This window comes from Scyliorhinus torazame, chromosome 29 (assembly GCF_047496885.1).
Source record: "Scyliorhinus torazame isolate Kashiwa2021f chromosome 29, sScyTor2.1, whole genome shotgun sequence".
NCBI classification, from domain to species: Eukaryota; Metazoa; Chordata; class Chondrichthyes; order Carcharhiniformes; family Scyliorhinidae; genus Scyliorhinus; species Scyliorhinus torazame.
The window spans coordinates 30,071,178-30,084,955 of NC_092735.1; the positions used below are offsets into that span (position 1 = coordinate 30,071,178).

Below are 13,778 nucleotides of genomic sequence, written 5' to 3' on the forward strand. Positions count from 1 at the left end.
TAACATACCCCACACTCCTCAGTGTAACACTCAGTAACATACCCCACACTCCTCAGTGAAACATTCAGTAACATACCCCACACTCCTCAGTGTAACACTCAGTAACATACCCCACACTCCTCCGTGTAACACTCAATAACATTCCCCTCACTCCTCAGTTTAACTCTCTGTAACATACCCCACACTCCTCAGTGTAACACTCAGTAACATACCCCACACCCTCAGTGTAACACTCAGTAATATTCCCCACACTCCTCAGTGTAAAACTCAGTAACATTCCCACACCCTCAGTGTAACACTCAGTAATATTCCCCACCCTCCTCAGTGTAACACTCAGTAATATTCCCACACACTACTCAGTGTAACACTCAGTCATATTCCCACACCCTCAGTGTAACGCTCAGTAACATTCCCCACACTCCTCAGTGTAACACTCAGTAACGTACCCCACACTCCTCAGTGTAACACTCAGTAATATTCCCACACACTCCTCAGTGTAACACTCATTAATATTCCCACACCCTCAGAGTAACACTCAGTAATATTCCCCACCCTCCTCAGTGTAACACTCAGTAATATTCCCCTCACTCCTCAGTGTAACACTCAGTAACATACCCCACACTCCTCAGTGTAACATTCAGTAACATACCCCACACTCCTCAGTGTAACACTCAGTAACATACCCCACACTCCTCCGTGTAACACTCAATAACATTCCTCTCACTCCTCAGTGTAACTCTCTGTAACATACCCCACACTCCTCAGTGTAACACTCAGTAACATACCCCACACCCTCAGTGTAACACTCAGTAATATTCCCCACACTCCTCAGTGTAACACTCAGTAACATTCCCCTCACTCCTCAGTGTAACACTCAGTAATATTCCCCACACTCCTCAGTGTAACTCTCAGTAACATTCCCACACACTCAGTAATATTCCCACACCCTCAGTGTAACACTCAATAATATTCCCTGCACTCCTCAGTGTAACTCTCAGTAATATTCCCACACCCTCAGTGTAACACTCAGTAATATTGCCACACCTTCAGTGTAACACTCAATAATATTCCCCTCACTCGTCAGTGTAACACTCAGTAATATTCCCACACTCCTCAGTGTAGCATTCAGTAATATTCCCCTCACTCCTCAGTGTAACACTCAGTAACATTCCCCACACTCCTCAGTGTAACACTCAGTAACATTCCCCACACTCCTCAGTGTAACACTCAGTAATATTCCCACACACTCAGTGTAACACTCAGTAATATTCCCACACACTCAGTGTGACACTCAGTAATAGTCCCACACACTCAGTGTAACACTCAGTAACATTCCCCACACTTCTCAGTGTAACACTCAATATTATTCCCCACACTCCTCAGTGTAACACTCAGTAACATTCCCCTCACTCCTCAGTGTAACGCTCAGTAACATTCCCCTCACTCTTCAGTGTAACACTCAGTAACATTCCCCACACTCCTCAGTGTAACACTCAGTAACATACCCCACACACTCAGTGTAACACTCGGTAATATTCCCCACACTCCTCAGTGTAACACTCAGTAACATTCCCACACACTCAGTGTAACAATCAGCAATATTCCCACACCCTCAGTGTAACGCTCAGTAACATTCCCCACACTCCTCAGTGTAACATTCAGTAACATACCCCACACTCCTCAGTGTAACTCTCAGTAACATTCCCACACACTCAGTGTAACACTCAGCAATATTCCCACACCCTCAGTGTAACGCTCAGTAACATTCCCCACACTCCTCAGTGTAACACTCAGTAATATTCCCCACACTCCTCAGTGTAACGATCAGTAACGTTCCCTGCACACTCAGTAATATTCCCACACCCTCAGTGTAACACTCAGTAACATTCCCCACACTCCTCAGTGTAACACTCAGTAACATACCCCACACTCCTCAGTGTAACACTCAGTAACATACCCCACACTCCTCAGTGTAACATTCAGTAACATACCCCACACTCCTCAGTGTAACACACAGTAATATTCCCACACACTCCTCAGTGTAACGATCAGTAATATTCCCACACCCTCAGTGTAACACTCAGTAATATTGCCACACCTTCAGTGTAACACTCAATAATATTCCCCTCACTCGTCAGTGTATCACTCAGTAAAATTCCCACACTCCTCAGTGTAGCATTCAGTAATATTCCCCTCACTCCTCAGTGTAACACTCAGTAATATTCCCACACACAGTGTAACACTCAGTAATATTCCCACACACTCAGCGTAACACTCAGTAACATTCCCCACACTCAGCGTAACACTCAGTAACATTCCCCTCACTGCTCAGTGTAACACTCAGTAACATTCCCCTCACTCCTCAGTGTAACGCTCAGTAACATTCCCCTCACTCTTCAGTGTAACACTCAGTAACATTCCCCACACTCCTCAGTGTAACACTCAGTAACATTGCCCACACTGCTCAGTAACACTCAATAACATTCCCCACACTCCTCGGAGCAACACTGAGTAATATTCCCGAAACTCCTCAGGGCAGCACTGAGTAATATTCCCGACACTCCTCAGAGCAACACTGAGTAATATTCCCGACACTCCTCAGAGCAACACTGAGCAATATTCCCGACACTCCTCAGAGCAACACTGAGTAATATTCCCGACACTCCTCAGAGCAACACTGAGTAATATTCCCGACACTCCTCAGAGCAACACTGAGTAATACACCCGACACTCCTCAGAGCAACACTGAGCAATTTTCCCGACACTCCTCAGAGCAACACTGAGTAATATTCCCGACACTCCTCAGGGCAGCACTGAGTAATATTCCCACACCCTCAGTGTAACACTCAGTAATATTCCCCACCCTCCTCAGTGTAACACTCAGTAATATTCCCACACACTACTCAGTGTAACACTCAGTCATATTCCCACACCCTCAGTGTAACGCTCAGTAACATTCCCCACACTCCTCAGTGTAACACTCAGTAACGTACCCCACACTCCTCAGTGTAACACTCAGTAATATTCCCACACACTCCTCAGTGCAACACTCATTAATATTCCCACACCCTCAGAGTAACACTCAGTAATATTCCCCACCCTCCTCAGTGTAACACTCAGTAATATTCCCCTCACTCCTCAGTGTAACTCTCTGTAACATTCCCCACACTCCTCAGTGTAACACTCAGTAACATACCCCACACTCCTCAGTGTAACACTCAGTAACATACCCCACACTCCTCAGTCTAACATTCAGTAACATACCCCACACTCCTCAGTGTAACACTCAGGAACATACCCCACACTCCTCCGTGTAACACTCAATAACATTCCCCTCACTCCTCAGTGTAACTCTCTGTAACATACCCCACACTCCTCAGTGTAACACTCAGAAACATACCCCACACCCTCAGTGTAACACTCAGTAATATTCCCCACACTCCTCAGTGTAACACTCAGTAACATTCCCCTCACTCCTCAGTGTAACACTCAGTAATATTCCCCACACTCCTCAGTGTAACTCTCAGTAACATTCCCACACACTCAGTGTAACACTCAGCAATATTCCCACACCCTCAGTGAAACGCTCAGTAATATTCCCCACACTCCTCAGTGTAACGATCAGTAACATTCCCTGCACACTCAGTAATATTCCCACACCCTCAGTGTAACACTCAATAACATTCCCCTCACTCCTCAGTGTAACTCTCTGTAACATACCCCACACTCCTCAGTGTAACACTCAGAAACATACCCCACACCCTCAGTGTAACACTCAGTAATATTCCTCACACTCCTCAGTGTAACACTCAGTAACATTCCCCTCACTCCTCAGTGTAACACTCAGTAATATTCCCCACACTCCTCAGTGTAACTCTCAGTAACATTCCCACACACTCAGTGTAACACTCAGCAATATTCCCACACCCTCAGTGAAACGCTCAGTAACATTCCCCACACTCCTCAGTGTAACACTCAGTAATATTCCCCACACTCCTCAGTGTAACGATCAGTAACATTCCCTGCACACTCAGTAATATTCCCACACCCTCAGTGTAACACTCAATAATATTCCCTTCACTCCTCAGTGTAACTCTCAGTAATATTCCCACACACTCAGTGTAACACTCAGTAATATTGCCACACCTTTAGTGTAACACTCAATAATATTCCCCCCACTCGTCAGTGTAACACTCAGTAATATTCCCACACTCCTCAGTGTAGCATTCAGTAATATTCCCCTCACTCCTCAGTGTAACACTCAGTAACATTCCCCACACTCCTCAGTGTAACACTCAGTAACATTCCCCACACTCCTCAGTGTAACACTCAGTAATATTCCCACACACTCAGTGTAACACTCAGTAATATTCCCACACACTCAGTGTGACACTCAGTAATAGTCCCACACACTCAGTGTAACACTCAGTAACATTCCCCACACTTCTCAGTGTAACACTCAATATTATTCCCCACACTCCTCAGTGTAACACTCAGTAACATTCCCCTCACTCCTCAGTGTAACGCTCAGTAACATTCCCCTCACTCTTCAGTGTAACACTCAGTAACATTCCCCACACTCCTCAGTGTAACACTCAGTAACATTCCCCACACTCCTCAGTGTAACACTCAGTAATATTCCCACACACTCAGTGTAACACTCAGTAACATTCCCCACACTCCTCAGTGTAACACTCAGTATTATTCCCCACACTCCTCAGTGTAACCCTCAGTAACATTCCCCACACTCCTCAGTGTAACGCTCAGTAACATTCCCCTCACTCTTCAGTGTAACACTCAGTAACATTCCCCACACTCCTCAGTGTAACACTCAGTTACATTCCCCACACTCCTCAGTGTAACACTCAGTAACATTGCCCACACTGCTCAGTGTAACACTCAATAACATTCCCCACACTCCTCGGAGCAACACTGAGTAATATTCCCGACACTCCTCAGGGCAGCACTGAGTAATATTCCCGACACTCCTCAGAGCAACATTGAGTAATATTCCCGACACTCCTCAGAGCAACACTGAGCAATATTCCCGACACTCCTCAGAGCAACATTGAGTAATATTCCCGACACTCCTCAGAGCAACACTGAGCAATATTCCCAACACTCCTCAGAGCAACACTGAGTAATATTCCCGACACTCCTCAGAGCAACACTGAGTAATATTCCCGACACTCCTCAGAGCAACACTGAGTCATATTCCCGACACGCCTCAGAGCAACCCTGAGCAATATTCCCGACACTCCTCAGAGCAACACTGAGTAATATTCCCAACACTCCTCAGAGCAACACTGAGTAAAATTCCCGACACTCCTCAGGGCAGCACTGAGTAATATTCCCGACACTCCTCAGAGCAACACTGAGTAATATTCCCGACACTCCTCAGAGCAACACTGACCAATATTCCCGACACTCCTCAGAGCAACACTGAGTAATATTCCCGACACTCTTCAGAGCAACACTGAGTAATATTCCCGACACTCCTCAGAGCAATACTCAATAATATTTCCCACACTCCTCAGTGTAACACTCAATAACGTTCTCTGCTCAGGGTGTCACAGATGCTTATACATAAGGGGAATGCCAGCCATGGTCTGGAATTACTCTACTCAGTATATATACCATCAAATGCCCATTCTGGACCTCTAGGCAATGCCACATTTACCATTCCTCCCCTTAGAATTAGTTTCTATCTCAATTGTCTCTGGTTTGATGAATGTGGATAATTATCTTGGTTAGTTTCTCAAAGAAAATTCCCCAGGGAGAGGAGCTCTTTCCTGTTAATGAAGCGCACTCCCGGATCTCCCGGGAGTGACATCTATTACTCTGGGGTATCAAGGCGATGGCAGAGAATCCTTCTGCACGGGAATCATTTTGGGCCTGGTCCAGGTCAAAGTTTATGTAGCCGGCTGCCCGGGCAAACCTGGCATCCACAACTTCACGGATGCTCTTGTGGGCTCCTGGTTGTGATTTGCAGCCCAAGTCCCTGTTCGAGCCCTGGAATTATCCTGAGGCATAAACGTTCTGGGCTCCAGTGACCTTAGCCGCCACTGGGAACGGTAGCTCTCCTCCTCCACGGGGTGCCAAGTCCGTGAGGACACGGCGGACGTGCCGCACCATCGCCTTGTTGAGGTGGAGCTTTGCGCACGGTGAAGTCGAGACATCCTGAGTGAGTGAGACAGCCAGAGTGGGAATTGGAACTTGGTAATTAGGTGCAGAGTGGGAGGAGGTGCTTTTCTCTTTTTGGTTTGTGTTCTTCTTCTGGCTTTGTAACTGTTAATCTGCAGTGAGAGATCCAGAGTGCATCCCGGGAAGCAGGGAGCAAAACCAGGTAGCATCCTGGGAAGGTAGGTGATATTAAAACCTACCTTGGCATCTGTGGTGAAAGTGAAGGTCAGTGGTATGTGAAAGTAAGAATTTAAAGTTTAAAATCCAATTCGGTACAATAAGGAGAAATATAAAAACAAGTTTAAAAAAATAATAACAATAATATATAAGTTAATTTAAGGGTTAAGACATGTCAGGAGAACTCAGACCTGTGTCATGCTCCACGTGTGCGATGTGGGACTTCAGGGGCCCTTTCACTGTTCCTCAACTGTTTCACCATAAAGTCTTTGCTCCCAGTCTACCTTAGCTAGTTCTTCTCTCATCCCATTGTAATCTCCTTTGTTTAAGCACAAAACACTAGTGTTTGATTTTACCTTCTCACCCTCCATCTGTATTTTAAATTCCACCATATTATGATCGCTCCTTCCGAGAGGATCCCTAACCATGAGATCATTAATCAATCCTGTCTCATTACACAGGACCAAATCTAGGATTGTTTGTTCCCTCGTAGGTTCCATTACATACTGTTCTAGGAAACTATCGCGGATACATTCTATAAACTCCTCCTCAAGGCTGCCTTGACCAACCTGGTTAAACCAATCAACATGTAGATTAAAATCCCCCATGATAACTGCTGTACCATTTCTACATGCATCAGTTATTTCTTTGTTTATTTCCTGCCCCACCATAATGTTACTATTTGGTGGCCTATAGACTACTCCTATTTTCGCCTTACTATTCGTGATTTCCGCCCAAATGGATTCAACCTTATCCTCCATAGCACCGATGTCATCCCTTACTATTGCCCGGATGTCATCCTTAAATAACAGAGTTATATCACCTCCTCGGTCCCCATGGCAGCCATTCCAATGGCTTCACATTTTTAGACAGGTGACCACTCACTGAGGGCTGGAGGTGTGTGTGTGTGTGTGTGGGGGGGGGGTTCTTCAAAGCAATTTTGGACACTCCAATCACTCCAATGTGGTGAAAGGTGCTGTGTAAATGTCATTCTTTCCTTCCATTGACCGAAACCGGAGCACAGTTTCAACCCCCCCCCCCCCCCCCCACCCCCACCACCACCCCGTTAATCCATGGGAGTCCCAACTGTACCTTCCTCACACACTCTTCCACCTCCTCTCCAAAAAAGTCCTGTCTGCCGACACCACCCCCCCCCCTCGTGACTTGCCGCCCCGCCCTATCCCCCTGTCCCTGTAACCCAACGACCTAGCCCACACATCTTTGGACTGTGGGAGGAAACCGGAACACCCGGAGGAAACCCACGCAGACACGGGGAGAACGTGCAGACTCCGCACAGACAGTGACCCAAGCCGGGAATCGAACCCAGGTCCCTATGGGCAGCATGTTGCACAGCGGTTAGCACTGTTGCTTCACAGCCCCCATCCCCTGCCCCCAAATTGACTGATTCCCTCATTGATACTTCCCCCCCGTGTCTGCGTGGGTTTCCTCCGGGTGCACCGGTTTCCCCCCCACAGTCCAAAGATGCGCAGGTTAGGTGGATTGGCCACGATCAATGCGCAGGGTTACATCGATAGGGCAGGGGGGGGGGGTGGGGGCAGGGGGGAGTTGGCCTAGGTAGGGTGCTCTTTCGGAGGGTCGGTGCAGACTCGATGGACCGAATGGCCTCCTTCTGCACTGTAGGAATTCCATGATTCAATGAAAAAAATGCTTCATTGGCTGAATAACCTTCTGGTTTCCCCCAGTGGCCGAACAAAATGCCAATTCCGCCTCAAAAAAGCAAAATGTAAATAAGAAATTTATTTCCGCTAGCCATTAGAGCACGGTGAAAGGATTAAATGCAGCTCGCAAGAATGATTTATTCCTTGCAACAGGGGGATGTCCTGCGTTTGTCCGTGGAATCAGGGATCAGGCCTGGCCTGTGAACAGGATTAGAGTCATCCAAGCATAAAACCAAGGCTAGCATCTGGGAGCGCGGCAATGCCACTGATCCTCACTAAGAAAGCTTTCCATATCCCTCCCAACTTTTCTGTTAAATAATCTGCAAACTAATCCTGTCCCTTGCAGCTCTTAAAGGGGCTGTGCACCCTCTCGATTCCCAGTTCAGAGAGAACGGCAGAGGCGATTTATAAACCTGCGCCTCTCTTTCGCACGGTGCCGCGTCTCAGAGGGTTAAATTCCGGGGGCGGGTTGCACGCACTCAAATCAACTTCGGTAGGGGGGGGGGGGGGGGGGCGATGAGAGGGTTTTTCCTCTCATCCCCTCTATACCTCCAGCCTTTTGCCTTAAATCTGTGCCCCTCCTGGTCACTGATCCCCCTCCAAGGGGAATTTTTTCTTCCTGTCTACCCTAGATACGCCCCTCATCATTTTATACATCTCAATTATGTCCCCCCTCAGTCTCCTCTGCTCCAAGGAAAACAACCCCAGTCCACCCAATCTCTCTTCGTAACGAAAACGCTCCAGCCCGGGCAACACCCTGGCAAATCTCCTCTGCACCCTTCCCAGTGCTATCACACCCCTCCCACTGCCACTGGGGACTCAATTATTAATCGGCACAACAAAGTCACGTCCCCTTTGATCCAGGGAGACAAACACACGTGTATGCAGGCAAGCTATTTCAGTTTGTTTCTGTCGAACGACACAGCAGAGAAGGAGACCAATCCGTCGGAGGATCGTTTATATCCGAAACGTTCACTCTGTTTCTCTCTCCTCAGACGCTGCCCGACCTGCTGAGTTCATCCAGCATTTTCTGCTTTTATTTCAGATTTCCAGCGTCTGCCGTATTTTGCTTTTATTACCATCCAGCCCAACTTCCCCCCACTGGCTCTTTGCGATTGGGATCCCGTCAGTCTCACCTCCCTTCAACTATTTTTCTTTTTCAACTATTTATCCAGTTTCCTGGTTGCTGTTGAACTTCATTCCAACACCGGTGCAGTCAGAACATTCCAGGTCATACCAAGCTCAGTGCGTAAAAATAGAAGTCAATTTTACTCACCTCCCTCTGTTTGCTTCTTGTCAATTATTTTAAATCTGCGTATTCTGGTTAACCGTACCTCCTGCCAGTGAGAACAACTACTCGCCAGCTACTCACGGCAAAACTCCTCTTAGTTTGGAGTCCCTCATAATTGGACCTTCTCTAAGGTCAATAGGGAGTGATGAGGAGACTTAGGGCGGCACGGGGAGTGGGGGGGCACAGTGGTTAGCATTGCCGCCTCACAGCTCCAGGGACCCAGGTTCAACTCCGGCCTCGTGTGACTGTCTGTCTGGAGTTTGCACGTTCTCCACGTGTCTGCGTGGGTTTCCTCCGGGTGCTCCGGTTTCCTCCCGCAGTCCAAAGGTGTGCAGGTTAGGTGGATTGGCCACGCTAAATTCCCCCTTTGTGCCCAAAAGGTTAGGTGGGGGTTACTGGGTTACGGGGATAGGGCGGAGGCTTGGGCCTAAGTAGGGGCCTCTTTCCAAGGGCCGGTGGAGACTCGATGGGCCGAATGGCCTCCTTCTGCACTGGAGGGAATCTATGATTCTATGATCCCTCAGAAATCTGCCTTGTGATTGGCTAACTGGAAGGAAGCACCCTCGTACTAATAAACTATTTTACAGCAACCAAAGAGAAAATGCTGGAAAATCTCGGCAGGTCTGGCAGCATCTGTAGGGAGAGAAAAGAGCTAACGTTTCGAGTCCAGGTCCTTTGTCAAAGCGCCGCCACATGAAGACACTCGACATCTCTCTCCAGCAGCACCGTTTTACTCTCTCTCAAAAGGCTTTGACAAAGGGTCATCTGGACTCGAAACGTCAGCTCTTTTCTCTTCCTACAGATGCTGCCAGATCTGCTGAGATTTTCCAGCATTTTCTCTTTGGTTTCAGATTCCAGCATCCTCAGTAATTTGCTTTGAACTATTTTACAGATATTGGTTCTTACACATAGATATCGTTGGATGACCCCCTTGTCACCTTCATTTCCAAATTTCAAATTCCACCCTTTATTTCAACAGTACAGAAGTAAATCCTATCTAATATGACGGCAGGGAATTCATTAAGAACTTGGTAGGCCTTTGCGTCACAGTCACTAATAGTCATTTCCAGGTTATTGAATCGAAATGTTAAGTATCTCAATAAAAGCTTTATCAATAGTAGGGCACAGATAAAGGCTGATTCCCACATTAGAAGAGCACTTGTAATGTGAAGCAACCCTTAATCTTAAGTAACAGTAGTCAGAAAATTACATTTTGCTGGTTCTAAAACAGCATTCCCTTTTCCCTTGCCAGGACTGTCAAATGGAGGAATTCCTAAGCTCATGTTGATTCAGAACTAAAATTCCTAACTTCATGTTCAGTCACATATTAAATTCCCCTGTTTGTGCATTCAATGATATGGGTTTTCATAAGTCACATTTAAAGTTTCTACATTTTTGGAAAGCCATAGTTTATATTCCTGAATGCCAGGTGGTGAAGGATAGAAATTGTGCCAGCCTTTGCACACTGCTATGAGTGTTTACTTACAGAGATGCACATTACAAGCTCATATCTCCTAACCCAACAACCACAGTTTCTGTCTATTCCTAACTCGGGGCACAAATGAATCCCCACTTAATGCTCATTACCTGCATGTAATTAAACATAATTTATATACAATCGACGTTATGTTCTGATCATACTTAGTCATATTTTACATTCATTTCAAGTTATATTTTCAAAGATTATAATCATGTTAAGTGATGTTTGAAATCATTACATTCATGTTAAGTCCTACTTAAAATTCCTAAAAGTTCCTGTTAAGTTATATTTTACTGTATTCATCTTAAGCCCTATTTAAAATTCTTAAGTTCCTGTTAAATCACGTATTACTACATTCATCTTACATCATACATAAAATTCCTGCATTCCTGTTAAGTTGCATTGAATATATTCATTTTAAATCATACTTAAAATTACTAAGTTTATGTTAAGTCATATTTACTATATTCATCTCAAATCATACTTAACATTACAAAGTTTCTGTTAAGTCGTATTCACGATATCCATCTTAAATCATACTTAAAATTCCTACTTTTCTGTTGAATCACATTTACAATGTTCATCTTAAATCATACTTAAAATTACTAAGTTTCTGTTAAGTCGCATTTACTACATTCATCTTAAATCATACATAAAATTCCTACGTTCCTGTTAATCGCATTTCATATATTCATCTTAAATCATACTTAAAATTACTAAGTTTCTGTTAAGTCGCATTTAATATATTCATCTTAAATCATACTTAAAATTATTAAGTTTCTGTTAAGTCGCATTTAATATATTCATCTTAAATCATACTTAAAATTACTAAGTTTCTGTTAAGTCGTATTTACTATATTCATCTTCAATCATACTTAAAATTCCTACGTTCCAGTGAAGTCACATTTTACGATATTCATTTTAAATCATAATTAAAATGACTAAGTTTCTGTTAAGTCCTATTTTACTATATTCATCTTAAATCATATTTAAAATTCTTACGATCTTGCTAAGTCCTATTTTACTTCACCCAATCATTTAGATGTGATTGTATTCAAGTTTTGACCCCTTACATACAACAGAGAGAAAAACTAAATTCATTAGGTTTTTTTTTTCCATTTCCATTGTACTCTTGGGTAGGTGCTTTCCTCAGATAGGGGCTGAGTAATGTTCGCCATCAAAAATCAAAGCAAGGGGCAGCACGGTGGTGCAGTGGGTTAGCCCTGGAGCCTCACGGCGCTGAGGTCCCAGGTTCGATCCAGGCTCTGGGTCACTGTCCGTGTGGAGTTTGCACATTCTCCCCATGTTTGCGTGGGTTTCGCCCCCACAACCCAAAGATGTGCAGAGTACGCTAAATTGCCCTTAATTGGAAAAATTAATTGTGTACTCGAAAAAAAAATTTTTAAATCAAAGGCAATGCCAAAGGGAAAAATAAACTCAATCGGCGAGTCATAGAATTATCATAGCATTTACAGTGCAGAAGGAGGCCATTCGGCCCATCAAGTCTGCACCGGCTCTTGGAAAGAGCACCCTACCCAAGGTCAACACCTCCACCCTATCCCCATCACCCAGTAACCCCACCCAACACTAAGGGCAATTTTGGACACTAAGGGCAATTTATCATGGCCAATCCATCTAACCTGCACATCTTTGGACTGTGGGAGGAAACCGGAGCACCCGGAGGAAACCCACGCACACACGGGGAGGATGTGCAGACTCCGCACAGACAGTGACCCAAGCCGGAATCGAACCTGGGACCCTGGAGCTGTGAAGCAATTGTGCTAACCACAATGCTACCGTGCTGAAGATCTGATCCAAATAAAAACTGTTGAAAACTCAGGCACACATCCGACAGATTATAATCCTCGGTGGAACCCACTCATCTCTCTCTCTCTCACACACACACACACTCTTTCCCCTCTTTCTATCTATGTCTCTCTCTCCTCCTCCGTCTCCTTCTCTCCCTCCACTTAAAACCTGTCGTACCCAAACCTTCCCTCCCGCGCGAAAGGCAGAAGAACAAAGTCACCTCTGCAGTTCCTGGTTTGTCCGCAGCGAAGACAACTACATTCCAGATGTGAGGGCGAGGGGAGGACAATCGCAGCATCAAATAACCGCCGGCTTCTGCGTCAGTGGTCACACATGCTCACAGAATACATTAATCCAAATCAATTTGGAAGGGGGCCGACCCGCGATCTCTTCAAACCCACGGCCTCCCCGGCGCCTCGGAGGGTGGGCTTTGAGAGAACCTGGGCACCTCTTTGGGGAGCCCAATTCAATCCACTGCCTGGATTGAATGGGGAGCGGAAGGCAATTGAATCGGGCACTGGGTGTGCCGGGTGTGTGTACATTTGGGGTGTGTTAGGGAGCTAGAAAGTGAACGAGAGAGGCAGAGAGAAATAAACGAGGAAACTGCTAGGATGGCAGATGGATACAGTTGACGAACAAGGGATTAGATGGGCAGATTAAAGGGGCTGTGTGCACGGATTAATAGCAAAACAATGCAATGCAGCACATGGAACGCGCATGGAGTGTGTATGGAAATACACACGAGTTCCAGTCAGGTCATTAAGAGACATCACAGTAACTTCATTTGAAGCCGACTTGTGACAATAAGCGATTTTCATTTCAAAAATAGCCCCCAGTCCGAGCTTGTACTTTGCTTTCAGGAGGGGCAACAGTCTCAAAGAGAAAGAGGGACAGTGGGATCATAGGATCTCTGCAGTGCAGAAGGAGGCCATTCGGCCCGTCGAGTCTGCACCGACTCTCTGAAAGGTAACGCAAGCGGACAAGCTAAAGCAGATATAAAAATGAAACCAAATAGAAAGGAACAGCAGGTGCAGAAGAGGGTACAAACCTGGGACTCGGTTCTGTTGACTCAGGGAGCATGCACAAAAAAAGCCACATGTCCATCTTTTCTTTAACACATCACTGGCCCTTTTTAAAAATTCATCCATGGGATGTGTTT

The 13,778-nt window shown here is 45.6% G+C and overlaps 1 protein-coding gene across 1 annotated transcript in view; it reads right to left on the minus strand.

The window, feature by feature from the left end:
• LOC140403987 (excitatory amino acid transporter 2-like) overlaps positions 1–13,184 on the minus strand; it is a 172,863-nt gene extending 159,679 nt beyond the window's left edge. Inside the window, exon 1 of the mRNA XM_072492304.1 lies at positions 12,840–13,184. The gene's annotated coding sequence lies outside the window, so the exon portion shown is untranslated. The remainder of the gene's footprint in view (positions 1–12,839) is intronic.
• Positions 13,185–13,778: the final 594 nt, after the last annotated feature.